At 43.4% G+C, this 22,415-nt stretch overlaps 1 long non-coding RNA gene across 1 annotated transcript; it reads left to right on the forward strand.

Annotated features, from left to right (window-relative positions):
- Positions 1 to 5,320: 5,320 nt before the first annotated feature.
- Positions 5,321 to 22,056, forward strand: LOC132594675 (uncharacterized). Its single transcript, XR_009560844.1, has 4 exons — positions 5,321 to 5,497; positions 8,921 to 9,107; positions 13,117 to 13,228; positions 21,675 to 22,056. It is a non-coding gene; the product is annotated as an uncharacterized lncRNA (long non-coding RNA).
- Positions 22,057 to 22,415: the final 359 nt, after the last annotated feature.

Below are 22,415 nucleotides of genomic sequence, written 5' to 3' on the forward strand. Positions count from 1 at the left end.
AGAAGGGCGTTCTGAACCTTCTCCTCTTCCTTCCTGGAAGCAGCAGATAACATGTCCCCCCCCCCCCGCCACTGCACCCCCACCCCCCAGAGGAAGACGCCTTCCCTCTGCTGGAAGGAGAGTGACACTGTGATCGTCAAGGGCAGACAGTGGAGAATGAGAGAATTCCGTGCAGACAGACTTTGTGCAGCGTAATTCTCAACCTCCTTAGCCTCCCCACATAGTGTAGGTCCTTTTCCACAATCGCCTCTCTGTTCAACCCAACAGAAAAGAATTTAGGTTTTGCCACTTCTCTGGGTCTTTCTTCATTTCCTTAGAGGGCGCCCTGGTCAGGTAAAACTTGCGGGAAATAAATGTGTGTGGTTCCCTCCTGTGAGTCTGTTTCACGCCCATTCAATTCTCAGGACCAGCCGTCAGCTCTAAGAGGGTGGAGGTCAGGTTCGGTCTCGGCCACATCTTCCCCGCCGGCATCTTTGAATTCTACCTCCTTCCTTGGCTTGAGTCCTCAGCATGCTGACATGCTCTCAGCGACCATCTTCAGAAGCTCTGTGAACATGGGCTGGGTCTTTCAAAATGAAACGCATTCATCCTCTACGATCCAGCCCTCAAACTCCTTGGTACTGATGGACCTAAACGAGTCGAATGCTTCCATCTACACAGAAACTTGCCTCTGGACGTTTACGGCAGCTTTACTCATAACTGCCAGAACCTGGAAGCAACCAAGATGTCCTTCGGGAGGTGAATGGACAGATAGACGGGGCTCCATCCATGCAGCAGAATGTTCTTCTCACTGAAAAGAAAAATGAGAGAGAGGGAGCCACGGGGTGACAGGTGGGGCACCTTAACTGCATGTCAGTCACTGAAAGAAGCCAATCTGGAAAGGTGCCACAGCTTAGGGTACCAACTACCTATGACATTTGGGAAAAGGCGAACCACGGAAAGGGTGGGTTGCTAGGGGTTTGTGGCGGGGTTAAGGGGTGGGGTATGATAAACAGCTCAAGCACAGAGGACTTTCAAGGCAGTGAAACTATTCATTGTGATACATTCATGGCGAGATACATTTGTCAAAACCCATAGAACGTACAACACCAGCAGTGAACCCTAGTGTAAACTCTGGACTCTGATGACCATGATGTGTCCATGTAGATTCAGCGATAATGACCAACACACAGAATGTTGATAGGCTAGTTGGGGAGAGGGAAACTCTGAGCACCTGTGTGGGTGGCGGGGAGGGGGTGGATGGAGAGAGCAGTAACAGCAGAGCAGGGGGCACGTGGCACCTCTCTGTACTCTGCCCAATTTTGCCGTGAATTCAAAACTTCTTTAAAAAAATAATAAACCCCATTTAAGCAAAGAAACAAATGAACATTCCAGCAGCATCACATGACTCCTCCTCTTCAAGTCCTCAATTTGCCTGGGCCACTTGAGAGTCAAACTTCAGGAGGCACTGGCCTTTCAATCAGCATCCTTTCAAAGTTTCATCTGACGCCCGCTCTTTATCTCACTACACTCTTTTTTACACATTTTTAATTAAAAAAAATTTTTTTGGGGCTGCAGTGTGCAGCTTGCCGGATCTTAGTTCCCTGACCAGGGATTGAACCTGCGCCCTCAGTAGTGAAAGCACAGAGTCCTAACCAGTGGACCACCAGGGAACTCCCCAACACTTTTTAAAAAATATATTTATTTATTTATTTGGCTGCACCGGGTGTTTGTTACAGCACGCGGGATCTTTTAGTTACTGCATGTGGGCTCTAGTTCCCTGACCAGGGATCGAACCCAGGCCCCCTGCATTGGGAGCACAGAGTCTTAACCACTGGACCACCAGGGAAGTCCCTCTTTTTTTAAAAAAAATATTTACTTATATATTTGGTTGCATCGGGTTTTAGTTGCAGCAGGTGGGCTCCTTAGTTGCAGCACGTGAGCTCCTTAGTTGCAGCATGTGGGCTCCTTAGTTGCAGCATGTGGGCTTCTTAGTTGTGGCATGAGAACTCTTAGTTGTGGCATGCATGTGGGTTCTAGTTCCCTGACCAGGGATCAAACCCCGGCCCCCTGCATTGGGAGCGCAGAGTCTTATCCACTGCGCCACCAGGGAAGTTCCCCCTCCTCTTTTTAAGATAGTATTTTTTCTTCTTTTTTAAAATTGAGGTATACTTGACAGGCAATATTATATATTAGTTTTCTGGAACACAACATAGTGACTTGATATTTTTATACTCTACAAAATGATCACCAAGATAAGTCTAGTTACAATTTGTCACCATACAATGTTATTACAGGATTATGGACGCTATTCCCTATGCTGTAAATCACACCCCAGGACATTTGTTTTATAACTGGGATTTGGAACTTCTCAATCTTTCTCAACTATTGCACTCATCCCTCCACTCCCTCCCATCTGGCAGCCACCAGCGTGTTCTTGGCATCTATGAGTCCATTTCTGTTTTGTGGTGTTTGTTCATTTGTTTTGTTTTGTAGATTCTACATATAAGTGATATCGTAAGGTAATTGTCTTTCTCTGTCTGCTACATCTCACTTAGCATAATGCCCTCTAGGTCCATTCATGTTGTCATATGATTTCATTCTTTTTTATGGCTGAGTAATATTCCAGTGTGTGTGTGTGTGTGTGTGTGTGTGTGTGTGTGTGTGTCCAGTTTTCATACATATATATGAAAACTTCTTTATCCAATTGTCTATTGATGGACACTTTGGTGGCTTCCACATCTTGACTATTGCCAATAAAGCTGCCATGAACATAAGGGTGCATATATCTTTCTGAATTTGTGTTTTGGTTTCCTTCAGAAAGATACTCCCAAGTGTAATTCCTGCATCATATGGTAGGTCTATTTTTAATTACTTGAGGAACCTCCATACTGTTTTCCATAGTGGTTGTACCAATGAACATTCCCAACAAAAGTGCATGAGCGTTCCCTTTTCTCCACATCCTGAGCAAGACTTGTTATTTGTTGTCTTTTAGATGGTAGCCATTCTTTGAGGTGTGAGCTGATAATCTCACTGTGGTTTGGATGTGCATTTCCCTGATGATGAGTGATGCTGACCATCTTTTCATGTGTCTTTTGGTCAACTGTATATATTCTTTGGAAACATGTTTGGTCTTCTGCCAATTTTTTATTTGGGTTTTTGTTTTTTTGGAGGCTAACTTGTGTAAGTGAGTTCTTGGTCTATTTTGTGTATGAACCACTTACCAGATATATTGTTTGTAAATATTTCTCACATTCAGTAGGCTGCCTTTTTTGTTTTGTGGATGGTTTCCTTTGCCATTGAAAAACTTTTCAGTTTGATGGAGTCCCATTGCTTTATTTTGCCTTTGTTTCCCTTGCTTGAGGAGACAGGTCCAAAAAGTATTGCTAAGACTGATGTCAAAGAGTGTACTGCCTATGTTTTCTTCTAGGAGTTTTATGGCTTCATGTCTTTGTTCTAGTTCACCTAAAAATTCCATTGGTATTTTTCTAGAAATGGCATTGAATCTCTAGATAGCCTTGGGGTGTGGAATCTTTTTTTTTTTTTTTTTTGTGGTACGCGGGCCTCTCACTGTTGTGGCCTCTTTCGTTGCAGAGCACAGGCTCTGGACGTGCAAGCTCAGCGGCCGTGGCACACGGGCCCAGCCGTTCTGCGGCATGTGGGATCTTCCCGGACCAGGGCATGAACCTGTGTCCCCTGCATCGGCGGGCGGACTCTCAACCACTGCGCCACGAGGGAAGCCCTGGAATCATTTTAACAATACGAATTCTTCTAATCCATGAGCATGGTATGTCTTTCCATTTGTGTCGTCTTCAGTCTCTTTCATCAATGTCTTCCAGTTTTCTGAGCATAGGTCTTTCACCTCCTCGGTTAGATGTATTCCTAGGTATTTTATCTTTGTTAATGTCCTTGTCCATGGGGTTGTTTTCTTAATTTCTCATTCTGGCATTTTGTTGTGAGTGTATAGAGATGCAACCGATCTCTGTAGATTGATTTTGTGTGCTGCAACTTAACTGTGCTTCTTGATGAGTTCTATTTGGTTTTGGGTGTCATCTTCAAGGTCTTCTGTATAGAGTACCCTGTCATCTGCAAACAGTGACAGTTTTACTTTTTCTTCTGCTATGAGATTCCTTTTATTTTTATTTTTTAAAATCTCATTACTATGACTAGGACTTCTTAAACCATGTCAAATGAAAGTGGCCGGAATGGTCAGGGTTAGAGTTAGGTTTAAGCATAACTGGCCCTCTTCCCCTTCCTCTCTCTCCATGTCTCTGACACCTCCATGAAGGACAGGACTAGTCCACAGTCACAAATGGCTCAGGGAGTTGAGCTGGACCATTGTTTTTCTGCCCCGTAGTCCTGGGCATAGTTTTGTGTACTGTCTGTGTATCTTCTTTGGCCAGGTGTCCATTCAGATCTTTCCCTATTTTAATTGGGTTGTTTGTGTTAGAGTTATTTGTATTTTGAGACAAAATCTTTATTAGATATGTTTTTGCAAATATTTTTCTCCTGGTTTGTGACTTGCCTTTTGATTTTCTGAGTAAGGTCATTCACAGAGTACAAATCTTTAATTAAGTCCATGTTATTGCTTGTTTTCATTTTTAGATTGCCTTTTTGTGTTGTGTGTTAAAACTCCAAAGCTCATGATTTACATGGGCAAACCCAAGCTCATGTCAATTTTCTTCTATAGTTTTGAATAGTTTTGTATTTAAAATTTGTCTGTGGGGACTCCCCTGGTGGTGCAGTGGTTAAGAGTCTGCCTGCCAATGCAGGGGACATGGGCTCGAGCCCTGGTCCGGGAAGATCCTACATCCCGCAGAGCAACTAAGCCTGCGCTGCGCAACTACTGAAGCCTGCGCGCCTAGAGCCTGTGCTCCCCAGCAAGAGAAGCCACTGCAATGAGAAACCCGTGCACCACAACGAAGAGCAGCCCCGCTCGATGCAACTAGAGAAAGCCCACGTGCAGCAACGAAGACCCAACGCAGCCAAAAATAAATTATAAAATAAAATAAAATTTGCCTCTGAATAACTTTGAGTGAATTTGGTATAAGTTGTAAAGTTTGCATCTACATTCATTTCATTCCAAATGGTTTCCAGTTAATTGTTCCTCAACTAATTTTAGAAAACTTTTGGGATAGAGACTCCACTTCAGTTTGAATTTCCAGTTTAATGGATTCAGCAGTTCTGTCAGTAGGGGTCGCTGTCTCCAGTGACCTGTGAGGGAGGCGCTGCCTGCACTTCCTGCACTGACCACGGGGTGGCGCCGAGCTCGCCTCTCTGACCCACAGCGCATGCGCGTTCCCTGCGAACTGGATTCTGAGCGCAGCTGAGAGGGGTTGTGCCTCCTCCGGCGCGGGGGCGGGGGCTTCGGGTGGGACGCCCGGCTCAGCGTCTCTGCTGACAGGAGCTCGGTCTCCTTAGGACTCGCCGGGGTTTCGGCTTCAGGACAAAGTGGGGCTGCGTCCACGCTGACTAGGGAACAGGTTACCTGAGGACCCAGGTGATGCCTGAGGGAAAGGTGAGGAGACAGTGAGGAAAAGTGGGGAGAAGCTCTCTGTGGGCGACTGACGGCCGAGGGGGTCCGTCTTCATGTGACCGAGGAAGGGCTCGGTGTGCAAAGCTGGGCTTTCGGTCAGGTTTGTGTGCAGGGTAGCCAGCATGAGCTATGGGGTGTCCAGTTTTCCCAGCACCATTTACTGTGGGGAGTGTCGTGCTCCGTGGTGTGTCCTTGGTCCCTGTGTCATGAATTGACTGACCCCGTCCGTGTGGGCTGAATTCTGGCTCTCCGTCCTGTTCCTCTGGTCCCTGCGCCTGTTTTGAGCCACTTCCGCGCTGGTTTGGGGACTGTAGCTTCGTGATGAAGTGTGAAGTCAGGGAGGGAGATGCCTCCAGCCCGTTCTCCTTTCTCAGGGTTGCCTTGGCTATTTGCTGTCCTTTGTGGTTCCACGCAGATATTAGGAGGATTTGCTCTATTTTGGGGGAAAATACCGTGGAATTTTGGGAGGGGTTGCATTCACTGTGTCCATTGCTTTGGGTAGAATGGGTATTTTAACAATATTAATTGTTCCGTCCCCTGAGAACAGGATGTCTTTCCATTTATTGGTGTGTTTTTCAATTTCTCCATCAATGTCTTAAAGTTTTCAGGGTGCAGGTCTTTCACATCCTTGGTTAACTTTATTCCCAGGTATTTTGTTCTTTTTGATGCAGTTGTTAATAGGGTTGCCTTCTTTCTCTTTCTGATGGTTCCTTATTAGTGTTTAGAAATGCAACTGATTTCTGTGTATTGATTTTGCAACTTTACTGAATTCATTTATTAGTTTTAATAGCTTTTTTGTGGAATGAAATGGAAAATTGGAATTCAAAAATCCCACTGTTTCTACCGTATCCAGGTCGTCCACAACACGGAGGACAGTGGCTCCTAATATAACCTTCCCCCAGTGCCTCTAAATGACATGTGGACTTTGGGTGAACTGGATCTGGGTAAAGCTTGGCTTCTATATGGAAGTTTGATGTTTTCTCTGCTTTTCTGGCGTGCTATTGACATACATGATGTTTTGAAAAGTAATTTACTTTCCAGTAATTTCAAACATACAACTTTACATACATAAAACAAGTCTTGTACCTTGATTAAATATACTCCTAAATGTTGATGTTGACATTATTTAAAACGGAATTGTTTTCATAAATTCTTTTTCAGATTATTTTTTGCTAGTGTATACATATAAGACAGATTTTCATTAATTGATATTTTGTTCTATAACTTTGCTTAATTAGTTGATTAGCTCAAATAATTTCTTTGCTGATTATAGGTAGTTTTATATTTAAGATGATGTGACCTATGTTCTGTGAAGAGACACAGTTGTAATTTTTCCATTCACCCACGGATGCCTTTCATTTTTTCCTCAAGAGTCTGGGTAGAACTTCCAGTCACCACTGAGTAACGGTGATGGAGGCCAGCTTCCTGGCCTTGCTCCTGATTTCAGGAGTAAGTCTTTCAGTCTTCAGCATTGAGCATGATGTTTGCGGTGGCTTTTTGTACCACTCTTTTCCATATTGAACAAATTTCCTTTTAGTCCTGCTTTCTTGAGTGTTTGTCATGAAATAACACTGGATTTTCACTGTAGTTTTTTTGCATTAATTGATACGATATTATTGTGCTTTAATACATTGCTTACTTTTAATATGTTGAGCAACCTGAAACTTCTGGTGTAGAGATACTTGCTTATGGCATTATCCACTTAAAGTTCTGTTGGTTTCATGTTGCTATTATTTTGTGATAGATTTTTACATTCATATTTATAAGTTATATTGGGGTAGTTTTTTTCTTTCTTTCTTTTTTATTTTATTTTGTTTTTACGGTATGCAGGCCTCTCACTGTTGTGGCCTCTCCCGTTGCGGAGCACAGGCTCCGGATGCGCAGGCTCAGCGGCCATGGCTCATGGGCCCAGCCGCTCCGCGGCATGTGGGATCTTCCCGGACCGGGGCATGAACCCGTGTCCCCTGCATCGGCAGGCGGACTCTCAACCACTGCGCCACCAGGAGAGTCCCTCAGTGTTCTTTTTACTCATGAGCACAGGGTATCTTTCCATGTATTTTTGTCTGTTCAGTTTCCTTTACCAGTGTCTTCCAGTTTTCAGTGTGCAGGTCCTTCACGTCCTTGGTTAAATTTACTCCTAGTTATCTTTTTGGATGCAATTGTAAGTGGGATTTTTTTTTTTTTGCGGTACGCGGGCCTCTCACTCTTGTGGCCTCTCCTGTTGCGGAGCACAGGCTCCGGATGCACAGGCTCAGTGACCATGGCTCAGTGGCCATGGCTCACGGGCCCAGCTGCTCCACGGCATGCGGGATCTTCCCGGACCAGGACAAGAACCCATGTCCCCTGCATTGGAAGGTGGACTCTCAACCACTGTGCCACCAGGGAAGCCCAGGATTTTTTTTTTTTTAATTCTTTTTCTGATGGTTCATTATCAGTGTATAGAATCACAAATGATTTTTGTGCATTGATTTTTCTTTTTATTTTGGTATCCTGCAGCTTTACTGAATTCATTTTTTAGATGTAACAGTTATTTGGTGGTTGAATGTGGAAAACTAGAATTCAGAAATCCCACTGTTTCATCTACATCCATGTCATCCACAGCACCCAAGACATCGTGGCTCCCAATATAATCTTCCCATGGTGCCTCTTGTAGTATGTGGACTCCTACAAGGGTGATTAGCGTCCCCACTGTGGGTGAACTGGATATGGGTAGGGCTCGGCCTCTATAACTGAGTGTGATGTCTGTATTTCTGACATGGTATGACATGGTTGTTTTGATAAGTACTTTATTTTCTAGTAAATTTCAAGTGTATAAAAGACTTTAAATAGCAGTATAAAGTTTTCCACCTTCACAAAATACTCCAGTTAGTTTTACCCTGTGAGACTGGGAGGGCCACTCTCCCAGGGAACCAGCACATAACCCCAAAATGAGGAATAATTATGGTTTCCACATTATAATCCTATCCACAGACCTGCTTCAACTTTCACCAGCTGCCCCAGCTTTGTGGAAATGTATGTTTCCATTCGAATCCAGTTTTCTCTTTTTGGAACCATCAATGGGGCTTTTCCTCACTTTAAAAACCTTGCTGCATTGAAAGTGTACAAGATGAGCATGATCTGGGTGGTTTTCTGTATGGCTTCTTGCACTTGGGATGTTTTCACTATCTGCATTGTAGCATTGATCATTATTTCATTCATTTTTTCCATTGGGATTAAAAACACATAACATTTACCATTTAAACCATTTTTAAAAAGCTTTTTAAAAAATATTTTATTTTATTTTCTATTTTTTGGCTGTGTCGGGTCTTTGTTGCTGCACGCAGGCTTTCTCTAGTTGCGGCGAGCGGGGGCTACTCTTCATTGCCGTGTGCAGGCTTCTCATTGCAGTGGCTTCTCTCGTTACAGAGCACGGGCTCTAGGCGCACGGGTTTCAGTAGTTGTGGCACGAGGGCTCAGTAGCTGTGGCTCACGAGCTTAGTTGCTCTGCGGCATGCAGGATGTTCCAGGACCAGCGCTTGAACCTGTGTCCCCTGCAATTGGCAGGCGGATTCTTAACCACTGTGCAATGAGGAAAGCCCCATTTAAACCATTTGTAAGTATCCAGTTCTATGGCCTTAAGTACATTCACATTGTTGTAAAAATATCCTCACCATCCATCTCCAGAACTTTATTTTCCCCATGTGAAACCGTAGCCATTAAACACTAACTCCCCTCAACCCCTGGCAACCTTATTCTACTTTGTCTTTGGATTTGACTTATCTGGATACCTCATACTAGTGGAATCATAGAACGTTTGTCCTTTTCGTGTCTGGCTGGTTTCACTTAGCATAATGACTTCAAGGCTCATCCACATTGTAGCATGTGTGAGAATTACCTTAGTTTTAAAGGTTGAATCATATTCCATTGCGTATATACTACACTGTACTTATCCATTCATCTGTTGAAGGATGTGTTGTGTTGCTTCCACCTTTTGGCTATTGTGAATAATGTTGCTATGAATATGGGGTACAGATATCTGTTCCAGTCCTTGCTTTCTAATATTCTGGGTGTACACCCTGGAGTGGAATCAAGGGATCATACATTTTCCATGTTTCTGAGGAGCCACCATACAGTTTTCCACAGCGGCTGTATAATCTTACTTTATTCCTTTACATGACAGAATAATGCAGCTTATGGATCTGCCTTATTTTGCTTATCCGTTTACCTGCTCATGGACATTTAAATCTTTCCTGCCCTGGGCTATTGTGAACAGTGCTGCTAAGAATAACTGGTGTACAAGTTTTTGTTTGAACGCCTGTTTTCCATTTTTGGGGTATATATCTAGGAGTGGAGTTGTTGAACCACATGGTAATTATATTTTATATCTTTGAGTAAATGCTAAAGGTTTGTGCACATAGACTGCACCATTGTACATCTCCACAGTAACTTTTAAGGGTTCCAATTTCTCTGCATTGTTGCCAACATTTGTTGTTTTTATTTACATATTTTAAAATTTATTTTAAAATTTATTTTTATTCTAGTGTGTGTGAAGGGGCATCACACTGTGGCTTTAATTTGCATTTTCATCATGACTCCTGACGTTTGACATCTTTTCATGTCCTTGTTGACCATTTGTATGTCTTGCCTGGAGAGCAGTCCATGCAAGTTATTTGTCTGTTTCAAAAATTGTATTGTTTGTCTTTTGTTGATGAGTTGGAAAAGTCCCGGGTATATTCTAGGTAAAGAGTCTTATCAGATATATAATATGCCAATATTGTCTTCCATTCTGTGGGCTCTCGTTTTACTTTCTGGATAGCCTCTTTTGATGCACAAAGGTTTGTAATTTTGAGGAAATCCAATGTATTTTTTTCTTTCATTTCCTATGCTTTACTGTCAAATCTAAGAAACCATTGCTAAATTCGTGGTCGGGAAGATTTAATTCCTTGGTTTATTTGAGAGTTCATAGGGTCCTTTCTTGGTACCCACTAGGCCAGGCTTTAGGCCTGGGGCTGAGTCAGTGTCAGGGTTCAGCGGTCACGGTTTAGGGTTATGGGTCATTGTTGGAGAGTATGGTAGAGGGTTGTGGTTAAAGGGTCAGGGATTAGAGTTTAGGGGTCAGTGGCGAGGGTCTAGGGGTCTGGGGCTAGGGTTGTTAGGGGGTTATGGTTAGAGGTTAGGGTTCTTAGGGTAAAGGTTAGAGTTAGGTTTAAGCACAAATTGGCCCTCATTGTCCTCCCCTCTCCTCTCTGAAGCCTCCAGAATGGATAGGACTTGCCCAGGGTCAAACAGGAGTCAGGGAGCTGAGGTCAACAACTGTTTTTCTGGCCTCCCTTCGCCCAGTCCTGGGCTCTGAGAGAAGAATGAAATGTCTGTTCTTGTCTCAGACTGTTTCTTATCCACCTCAACCTCTGTCAAGCATTGGGGAGGGTGTCAGAAGTCACGCATCGTTTCCTTCTGCCCTCCTACCTGGGAAGGGTGATGCTGGCCCTACTCTGCCTGGGCAGCCCCAGGTTCCAGCACAGCCCAGACTGGAGGGCACTCAGTGGACATGTGTGGATTTATAAAGGACTGGGTGCAGTGACCTGCCAGCCCCCAGATGCTGCCTTATTAAGGGCTGGTGGGGCCCTCCTGGCACTGGAGGCATCCTTTGTCCCATCTGAGTGGGCATGAATAGATGATCAAGTCTCAGGCAGGACAGCCCTCGACCTCTGACTATCCAGGCAGGCATCTGTGGTCCTCTAGCTCAGTCCAGCCTGGGCATTGTCAGGCCCTCATGTACAGTGACGGAGCTGACCATGATGCCGGGCAATTCAAGAGCTACCTGGGCAGTGTAGACATTCCTTTGAGAAGTTTCAACTACCAACATGCATGTGGCTGAGAAGAAGGCCTCCCGCTCACGGCCTCATAGGCTGCCAAGAGAGGTAATAATCCTCTAGACATTGGAGTGTGGCCCTGACACAACACCCATACAGCAGACCATGGCCCTGCAATCCTCTGTCCTTCCAGTCGTTAGAAACTTTTGACGTGCATATTCATTAAGAATCAAAGATATGGGAGCAACTGGACCTCCCAGTGTGAGGTTTACACTGCCACTGCCATTGTCTTGGAGAGCCATATGCATCCATGTGGCCTCTGGAAAGCCTGCCGATTATGGGTTCCATGGCATGGAAGAATTCTCGAGCCTCCCGTTACTTCATTGCACAAGAGTTTCCTTACCACCCTAGCATTTGGTTTCTTCCTCTTAGTAAAGGAGAGAGAAGAAACTGGAAAAGGAGCAGTATTGTTTTTCAGGGATGGGCAATTAATATGGCCAGGGAGATGGCATAACTCAAGGACTCTCACCTCTCAGGGGCAGGAATGAGGTCTGTGTGTCTTCTGACGGCACATGGGCTGTTCTGGGCCAGCCTCTGAGATGTGAGGACCTGATGCCCAAGGAAAGAGACTAGAGTTTACCACCACCAATGATCCTGACTTTTCAGCAAGTGAAAGAACTTGCAGTCTTGGGAGGGACAGTAAGAGCACTGGATGAGTTGCTGCAGCCCCTGACCCTAAGTGAACCCCTTTCTTTCTTTTGTGTCAGATTCTGTGCTGTGCAGTGAGCTGTCATTGACATAGAATCTGTTGCTTTATCCCAGCCAGCATCTGTTCTCAGGCCCAAGGGCCTCAGTTTTCCTTTGGGAATTATATCTCACCTGCTTCCAGTCCAAACAGTTGCAGAAGGATGACCCCATGTTCCACCCAGCCCGAAGATGGGTTTACAACCCACATCTAGCCAGTCCCATTTTCCATCTTCTGGTGATGGGTCAAGGATGAGAATGCAACCCAAGCCAGATCAAAGGCATTTAAAACCATGACTTTCTTGGAATCCAAGAAAAGGAGAAACTCTTTCTCAGAAAATGGATGGTGAGTGGTTGTCAGCGTAGAACTGCTGTTGGCCCAAGGGCAGTGAGAGAGCCTGTGCCTGTGAATGGGGTCCCCCAAAGGCACTGAGCGGGACAAAGTTTTGGAGAGAAGCAAGGTCACACTGAGACAGTGTGAGCCCCTGGACCTGCCAGGTCCAAACCCAGTCTTCAACCTGCCACTTGCAAGTATTAATGTATTTCTACCCTTACAATAAATACTAATTTATTTTACTTCCGTAAGTGTGTCCAGTCGCTGGGAAAAGAAAAAGTCCTGGTTGATACATCTGAGTCAATAATCCCTGACCCTTCCTCAGGTGTCCTCACTGGGTAGGCATGGCTGTGGGAGGTGAAGACACTGGGTGGGGTCATATACTAGGGGAGCTGCCAAACAGCTCTGTCCCTGCTCCTTCCCTGTCCCGGGAGAGGGAAAGCCTGGAACAGTGATAGGATAGCCAGTAGGGGAAGAGGTTCCTCAGTGGTTAATTGGCCTTTTTGTGTTTTCCTTAATTTAGGGTCCATTTGGGTAATGTGTTTTTACAAAGAAATCCCCCTTTTCCTCTAGATTTCCAGTTTGTTACAGTAGGTTTCTCTTATTTGACGTTTAATTTTTCCTGTCTAATTTTCTACAGAATCATGACAAATAATGAACAAATACTCATACTTTACTATTAACTGAAGTCCCTATTCACGTTCCCTTTGTTATACCTTTCCTTGTTCCAGGATCTGAGAGGACATGCGGTCATCATGTCTGTTTAGACTCTTCTGGGCTCTGACAGTTGCTCAGACTCTTCTTGTTTCCATGACCTTGACAGCGTGGAGGAGGGCTGCTCAGGTACTGTATAGACTGCCGGGCGCTGGGATTTGCTTGGTGGTTTTGTCGTGGTTAGACGTGGCTTTGAAAAAGCAGACCACAGAGGTGAAGTGCTTCCTCTTCACTCTATATCAAGAGGACAGGCTCTTAAGGGAACTTCTCACTTATATTCTTAATTTTGGTCACCTAGCTGAAGTAGTGTTTGTCAAGTTTTCCCACAGTGAGGTTAATTTTTTCCCATGTCCATCCTGTGTGTCTTATGTAGGAGGCAGTCATAATGCAGAAGCCACACTTGAGGAGAGAGGGGTTAGCTTCACATCCTTGATGGACAGCTGAGTGGCTCTATACATTGTTTAGAAGCTTTCTGCATAGGAGATTTCTGTTTAACACCATTCATCAAAAACTATGTAATTTATTTTTACCAGTTTGGACACATGAATAATTATTGTAAACTTTTGGTTATGATCCAGCACTACATTATTAGACTGCTTAGTTCATTCTTGCTTTGGCTGTTGAGAGCTTTTTCCATTTGCTCTTGTTTTCATTTTACATAATTTTTTTTTTGTGGGTTTTAAAAATTTTTGGTACTTCCTTACTTTCTGATTTTTTTTTTTTTTTTTTTGCTGTATGCGGGCCTCTCACTATTGTGGCCTCTCCCGTTGTGGAGCACAGGCTCCGGATGCGCAGGCTCAGCGGCCATGGCTCATGGGCCCTGCTGCTCCGCGGCATGTGGGATCTTCCCAGACCGGGGCACGAACCCGTGTCTCCTGCATCGGCAGGCGGACTCTCAACCACTGCGCCACCAGGGAAGCCCAACTTTCTGATATTTTAAGATTATCCTGCTTCATATATTTACTGTCTCAGTCCTAGCAGCAGCCCTTTCTTCACAGAGCCCTTGTTCCTTTTATTAGCGAATGGTGTTAAAAACTTACATGTGGGAGCTAACTGTGCTCAGCTGACAGTACATCGAAATATATGCGTGTACCCCAGCCTGTGCACATACACAGAATCATAAAGGTTTCCATGTGGAACTATGTGCAGGCTAAAGAGAGTTTATACTGATATCTCCAAGGGGATCTGTTATGACATGGATATTGTAACCTTCTCCCTTTGTTTGACTGTAACATCCAACTCCAGTGGTAAGAAACCTGGCTTCCTCCATTTGTCATTTATTACATTCAGTGCTTGTTCCATCTGACGACTGATATCGTAGTTTCAGTACTGTTAGCTGCTGCTCCTCCTGGGAAAGAACATAGAGTCCCCTGTGTATGTATGGCACATTATGTCTTTGGCCTACAGATTCTGTACATTTCCATAGTTAACTTAGGTCAGTCCGTTTGTCCCACCACCAACAGCGAGTTTTTTCATACATTTCTGAATCAGTTAGCTTCTTTGTTACATTCTGTATTCCAGTCTTTGACACTCCCATATCCTAGGTAGCTAAGTTTGGATAGATTGTAACTTACTTGTTGGGTTGTAAAGATCTGTGGGTGTAGCCAGATGCATAGTGACAGGTATTCACCACTGAAGTATCATATGGACTATTTCAGCCACATATTCCGTAAACTGTTTACCGTGTCAGTTTTGCCTTTTCTAGAATGTCATATAAAGGAGGTCATACAGTGTGTAGCTCTTCAGACTGGATTCTTTCACTTAGCAATGTAAGTGTTAGGTGCATCTATTATTTTTTTTTTTTTGCACGGGTTGATGGTCGTCCATTCCTTTATATCTCTGAATAGTATTGCACTGCATGTATATGAGAGGAAAAATAATTTTCCCTCTACACTTCTATGTTCTTTATTGAGATCCCCCTTGTAATGAAAAAGAGATGAACTGGAGAAAAAAACCAGAAGTTTAATATATACCATGCGTACCTCCTGTATACTTGAAAGATACCCAGGAAAACTGAGTCACTCCCTGAAATGGCCCAAGCCGTTACCTTAAATGCTATCTTCAGAACAAAAGCAAGATGTTAGGGAATGGAGGCAGCCATTTAAGGGATGTTATTAGTCAAAGCCCAGTAAACAAGGGTATGGTTGTTACACAGATTTACATCCAGGTCTATTTCATTGAAAAGCTTTTTTTAATTTTTTAAACATTTATTTATTTGGCTGCACTGGGTCTTAGTTGCGGCCTGTGGAATCTTGAGTTGCAGCATGGGGGCTCTTAATTGCAGCATGCGGGATCTAGTTCCCTGACCAGGGATTGAACCCTGGTCCCCTGATTGGGAGCATGGAGTCTTAACCACTGGACCAGCAGGGGAGTCCCAACAAGCTTTTCTTGATATTTAGTCATCATTCAATTCCTGGTCCAGAGAGGGACATACCCTTACAAATGGAGATATCCTTAATAAATGTAAATGTACCTCCTACAAGGGCATTTTCTAATTGGTTTTGAAAGATTCTCCTGGGTCTGCTGTTTCTTAAATTAGTCAGTCCAAAATAATCCTTTTGTCAAATGGGCATATTTTGGGGTGGTGTATTCTGCTCCCCTTGACATGTATGTGCCCTAATTTGCTTATGAATTCATCTACAGAAGGACATCCTGATATCTTTAAGTTTTTAGCCATTATGAATAGAGCTGCTGTGCATTACTTGATGCTAGTTTTGGTTTGAACACAGTTTTTCAAAGCAGTTGTCTAAATACAAGAGGTACACTTCTTGGATCCTAAGGTGAGACTTTTTAGATTTGGAAAAAACTGCCAAAGTGTCTTCCAAAGCTGGTTGTACATGCATTCCACCAGCATCTTGAGTTTCTTCTTGTATGCTTATTTACTGCCTGTTTATCTTCTTGGGCCAGGTGTGTGTTTCAACCTTTACCAAATTTTAATGGCGTTGTTGGCATAATTTGAGTACAAATCCTTTATCAGACATGTGTTTTGGGAATAGTTTCTTGCAGTTTCTGGTTTGTCTTCCGGTTTTCTGAATAAGGTCACCAGACCCAAAGTCATGTAGATTACCTTTTTTTCCTAGGATTTTTATAGTTTGGTAATTGAAATTTGTCTATGGGCATTTTGAGTGAATTTTGGGTTAAGTTGTAAAGTTTGTGTCTACGTTCATTTCATTACATATGGTTTGTAATTAATTGCTCCTTAACCCTCTTTTGAGAAGATACAGTGAGATACTTGGCTCCATTTCAGTTTGGATTTCCAAACTTAGTATATACAGCAGAACTGCCTCCCAGATGAGGCCTCTGGGTTTGTGAGTGCGGCACTCCCGGCACTTTTCTCACATCCCATAGGGGGCTCCGAACCCACCTGTGTGACCCTGGGGGCACAGGTGCACCCTGTCCACAGACTTTGCTCTGTGACAAGCAGACAGGAGCTTTGTCTCCTGTCAGGGCTTAGGTTTCTGGGCCATGAGGCATTGTCCACCCTGACAGGAGCTGGGTTTTCTGAGGAACCACTGGTGAGGAGACTCCACAAGAGGTAAAAATGAGCAAGTGTGGAGAATCCTCCTGTGCAGCTGACTGCTGGGTGGGCGGGGTGCATCTTCAGGGCACTCAGGAGAGAAAGGGTTTAATGTGGAATACTGTGCGCTTTTAGTTAGTTTTATGTGCAGTGTAGATGGTGACCGGTGTCATTCTTTGGAGACTGGTGTCTAGTAGTCCTGGCACTGTTTGTTGATGGCTTTAGGTTGAATAAATTTTTTTTTTTTTACATCTTTATTGGAGTATAATTGCTTTACAGTGGTGTGTTAGTTTCTGCTTTATAACAAAGTGAATCAGTTATACATATACATATGTTCCCATATCTCTTCCCTCTTGCGTCTCCCTCCCACCCACCCTCCCTATCCCACCCCTCTAGGTGGTCACAAAGCACCGAGCTGATCTCCCTGTGCTATGCGGCTGCTTCCCACTAGCTATCTGTTTTACGCTTGGTAGTGTGTATATGTCCATGTCACTCTCTCACTTTGTCACAGCTTACCCTTCCCCCTCCCCATATCCTCAAGTCCATTCTCTAGTAGGTCTGTGTCTTTATTCCTCTCTTACCCCTAGGTTCTTCATGACATTTTCTTTTTCTTAAGTTCCATATATATTTGTCAACATACGGTATCTGTCTTTCTCCTTCTGACTTACTTCACTCTGTATGACAGACTCTAGGCCCATCCACCTCATTACAAATCCCTCAATTCCATTTCTTTTTATGGCTGAGTAATATTCCATTGTATACATGTGCCACGTCATCTTTATGCATACATCAGATAATGGACACTTAGGTTGTTTGCATCTCCTGGCTATTGTAAGTAGAGCTGCAATGAACATTTTGGTACATGACTCTTTTTGAATTACGGTTTTCTCAGGGTATATGCCCAGTAGTGGGATTGCTGGGTCATGTGGCAGTTCTATTTGTAGTTTTTTAAGGAACCTCCGTACTGTTCTCCACAGTGGCTGTACCAATTCCCATTCTCACCAGCAGTGCAAGAGTGTTCCCTTCTCTCCACACCCTCTCCAGCATTTATTGTTTCTAGGGTTTTTGGTGATGGCCATTCTGACTGGTGTGAGATGGTGTCTCATTCAAGTTTTGATTTGCATTTCTCTAACGATTAATGACATTGAGCATTCTTTCGTGTGTTTGTTGGCAGTCTGTGTATCTTCCTTGGAGAAGTGTCTATTTAGGTCTTCTGCCCATTTTTGGATTGGGTTGTTTGTTTTCTGTTGTTGTTGTTATTGAGCTGCATGAGCTGCTCGTAGATGTTGGAGATGATGAATCCTTTGTCAGTTACTTCATTTGGAAATATTTTCTCCCATTCTGAGGGTTGTCTTTTCACCTTGTTTATGTTTTCCTTTGCTGTGCAAAAGCTTTGCAGTTTCATTAGGTCTCATTTGTTTATTTTTGTTTTTATTTCCATTTCTCTAGCAGGTGGGTCAAAAAGGATCTTGCTGTGATTTATGTCAGAGTGTTCTGCCTATGTTTTCCTCTAAGAGTTTGACAGTTTCTGGCCTTAAATAGGTCTTTAATTCATTTTGAGCTTATTTTTGCGTATGGTGTTAGGGAGTGATATGATCTCATACTTTTGCACGTACCTGTCCAGTTTTCCCAGCATCACTTATTGAAGAGGCTGTCCTTTCTCCACTGTCCATTCCTGCCTCCTTTATCAAAGGTAAGGTGACCATATATGCGGGGGTTTATCTCTGGGCTTTCTATCCTCTTCCATTGATCTATATTTCTGTTTTTGTGCCAGTACCATACTGTCTTGATTACTGTAGCTTTGTAGTATTTTCTGAAGTCAGGGAGCCTGATTCCTCCAGCTCCGTTTTTCGTTCTCAAGATTGCTTTGGCTATCCGGGGTCTTTTGTGTTTCCATACAAATCGTGAAATTTTTTGTTCTAGTTCTGTGAAAAATGCCAGTGGTAGTTTGATAGGGATTGCATTGAGTAGGTAGCTTGATTTGGGTAGTAGAATCACTTTCACAATGTTGATTCTTCCAATCCAAGAACATGGTATACCTCTCCATCTCTTTGTATCGTCCTTAATTTCTTTCATCAGTGTCTTATAATTTTCTTCATACAGGTCTTTTGTCTCCTTGGGTAGGTTTATTCCTAGATGTTTGATTCTTGTTGCAATGGTAAATGGGAGTGTTCTCTTGATTTCACTTTCAGATGCTTTCCTCATTAGTGTATAGGAATGGCAGAGATTTCTGTGCATTAATTTTGCATCCTGCTACTTTACCAAATTTCATTGATTAGCCATAGTGGTTTTCTGGTGGCCTCTTTAGGATTCTCTATGTATAGTATCATGTCATCTGCAAACAGTGACAGCTTTACTTCTTCTTTTCCGATTTGGATTCCTTTTAGTTCCTTTTCTTCTCTGATTGCTGTGGCTAAAACTTCCAAAACTAGGTGGACTAAGAGTGGTGAGAGTGGGCAACCTTGTCTTGTTCCTGATTTTAGTGGAAATGCTTTCAGTCTTTCACCATGGAGAACGATGTTTGCTGTGGGTTTGTCATATATGGCCTTTATTTTGTTGAGGAAAGTTCCCTCTATGGCTACTTTCTGGAGGGTTTTTATCATAAATGGGTGCTGAATTTTGTCGAAAGCTTTCTCTGCCTCTACTGAGATGACCATGTGGTTTTTCTCCTTCAGTTTGTTACTGTGGTGTATCACGTTGATTGATTCGCGTACACTGAAGAATCCTTGAGTTCCTGGAATGAACCCCACGTGATCATGGTGTATGATATCCTTTTCACGTGCTGTTGGATTCTGTTTGCTAGTATTTTGTTGAGGATTTTTGCATCTATGTTCATCAGTGATATTGGCCTGTAGTTTTCTTTCTTTGATCATGGTGTATGATGATCCTTTTCATGTGCTGTTGGATTCTGTTTGCTAGTATTTTGTTGAGGATTTTTGCATCTATGTTCATCAGTGATATTGGCCTGTAGTTTTCTTTCTTTGTGGCATCCTTCTCTGGTTTTGGTATCAGGGTGATGGTGGCCTCGTAGAATGAGTTTGGGAGTGTTCCTCCCTCTGCTATATTTTGGAAGAGTTTGAGAAGGATAGGTGTTAGCTCTTTTCTAAATGTTTGATAGAATTCGCCTGTGAAGCCATCTGGTTCTGGGCATTTGTTTGTTGGAAGATTTTTAATCACAGTTTCAATTTCAGTGCTTGTGATTGGTCTGTTCATATTTTCTATTTCTTCCTGATTCAGTCTTGGCAGGTTGTGCATTGCTACGAATTTGTCCATTTCTTCCAGGTTGTCCATTTTATTGGCATAGAGTTGCTTGTAGTGATCTCTCATGATCTTTTGTATTTCTGCAGTGTCAGTTGTTACTTCTCCTTTTTCATTTCTAATTCTATTGATTTGAGTCTTCTCCCTTTTTTTCTTGATGAGTCTGGCAAATGGGTTATCAATTTTGTTTATCTTCTCAAGGAACCAGCTTTTAGTTTGATTGACCTTTGGTATCATTTCCTTCATTTCTTTTTCATTTATTTCTGATGTGATCTTTATGATTTCTTTCCTTCTGCTAACTTTGCAGGTTTTTTGTTCTTCTTCCTCTAATTTCTTTAGGTGCAAGGTTAGGTTGTGTTTTCGAGATGTTTCCTGTTTCTTAAGGTAGGATTTTATTGCTATAAACTTCGCTCTTAGAACTGCTGTTGCTGCATCCCATAGGTTTTGGGTCGTCGTGTCTCCATTGTCATTTGTTTCTAGGTATTTTTTTTATTTCCTCTTTGATTTCTTCAGTGATCATTTCGTTATTAAGTAGTGTATGGTTTAGCCTCCACGTGTTTGTATGTTTTACAGATCTTTTCCTGCAATTGATATCTAGTCTCATAGCGTTGTGGTCGGAAAAGATACTTGATACAATTTCAATTTTCTTAAATTTACTGAGGCTTGATTTGTGACCCAAGATATGATCTATCCTGGAGAATGTTCCGTGAGCACTTGAGAAAAATGTGTATTCTGTTGTTTTTGGATGGAATGTCCTATAAATATCAATTAAGTCCCTCTTGTCTAATGTATCATCATTTAAAGCTTGTGTTTCCTTATTTACTTTCATTTTGGATGACGTGTCCATTGGTGAAAGTGGGGTGTTGAAGTCCCCTACCATGAATGTGTTACTGTCGATATCCCCTTTTATGGCCGTTAGTATTTGCCTTATGTATTGAGGTGCTCCTATGTTGGGTGCATAAATATTTACAGTTGTTATACCGTCCTCCTGGATTGATCCATTGATGGTTATGTAGTTTCCTTCTCTGTCTCTTCTAATTCTAGTCTTTATTTTAAAGTCTATTTTGTCTGATATGAGAATTGCTGCTCCGGCTTTCTTTTGGTTTCCATCTGCATGGCATATCTTTTTCCATCCCCTCACTTTCAGTCTGTATGTGTCTCTAGGTCTGAAGTGGGTCTCTTGTAGACCACATATGTATATGGGTCTTGTTTTTGTATCCATTCAGCCAGTCTGTGTCTTTTGGTGGGAGCATTTAATCCATTTACATTTAAGGTAATTATCGATATGTATGTTCCTATTCCCATCTTGTTCATTGTTTTGGATGTGTTATTATAGGTCTTTTCCTTCTCTTGTGTTTCTTGCTTAGAGAAGATCCTTTAGCATTTGTTGTAATGCTGGTTTGGTGGTGCTGAACTCTCTCAGCTTTTGCTTGTCTCTAAAGGTTTTAATTTCTCCATCAGATCTGAATGGGATCCTTGCTGGGTAGAGTAATCTTGGTTGTAGTGTTTTCTCCTTCATCACTTTAAATATGTCCTGCCAGTCCCTTCTGGCTTGCAGAGTTTCTTCTGAAAGATCAGCTGTTAACCTTATGGGGATCCCTTGTGTGTCATTTGTTGTTTTTCCCTTGCTGCTTTTAATATGTGCAGCCTGCCATGCTATAGAGGTAAAGGGAAGCTCAACTTGAGTACTTGCCTCGAGGTAAGGCCCTGAGTAGACAACGCACAAAGGGAGGCATGCGGCTGTTTCCACGAGGTCTTCATCGGGGTTCTGCCGTATTTTAAAGGAAGAACCCTTTTCAGGACTCCTAGGCCCCTCCGGTGTGCATCATTTTCCCTGCAGGGTCACTGAGTACCTCCAGACCCCTGTGGGCCTGCTGAGCAACATTGAGGCCGGTCCGTTGGTCCCTCGGAGGCTCTCTGTGTATGCTGAGTGATGGGCAACACACTGCACGTTTCTTCAGGAGAGCTAAATTTCCAGAGCCCTCGAACAGCCTCAGGACCACATTTCTGGCCAGTAGGACGTGCCATGGAAGTCTTCTTCATGGCCCTGGTCTGAGCTGCCATGGGAAAACATTGTGCTTACAATTCTTCGAGGACCTCGTACGTGAAGTCACTCTGCTGGAGGAGAGAGTCAACATCCTGCCGTGCTGTGTCGCTAACAGGACACTCAGCGTGAGCACTTGCCTCAAGGTAAGGCCCTGAATTCCCGTGCAGAAGCGGAGGAATGCAGAAGTTTCCATGAGGCCGTAGCCGCTGCTCTGCCTTATTTTAAGGAGAGTACGCTTTTCAGGACACCTAGGAGCCTCGTGAGGGCACCCTGTCCCCTTGCAAGAGCACTGAATACCGGCATGCTCCCCTGGGCCTGCTAAGCAACATCCAGGCCTGTAGCCCTTTGGAGTCACTCTGTGTACGCCGAGGGTAGGGCCACACACTGCACTCTTTCTTGGGAGAGCTTGACGTCCCCAGCACTCCCACAGGTTCATGAATACTGCTCTAGCAAGTTCCAACATGCCATGGAAGTGGGAATTACCGCCCTAGTCT

Source organism: Globicephala melas, unplaced genomic scaffold (genome assembly GCF_963455315.2).
Source record: "Globicephala melas unplaced genomic scaffold, mGloMel1.2 SCAFFOLD_233, whole genome shotgun sequence".
Lineage (NCBI taxonomy): Eukaryota > Metazoa > Chordata > Mammalia > Artiodactyla > Delphinidae > Globicephala > Globicephala melas.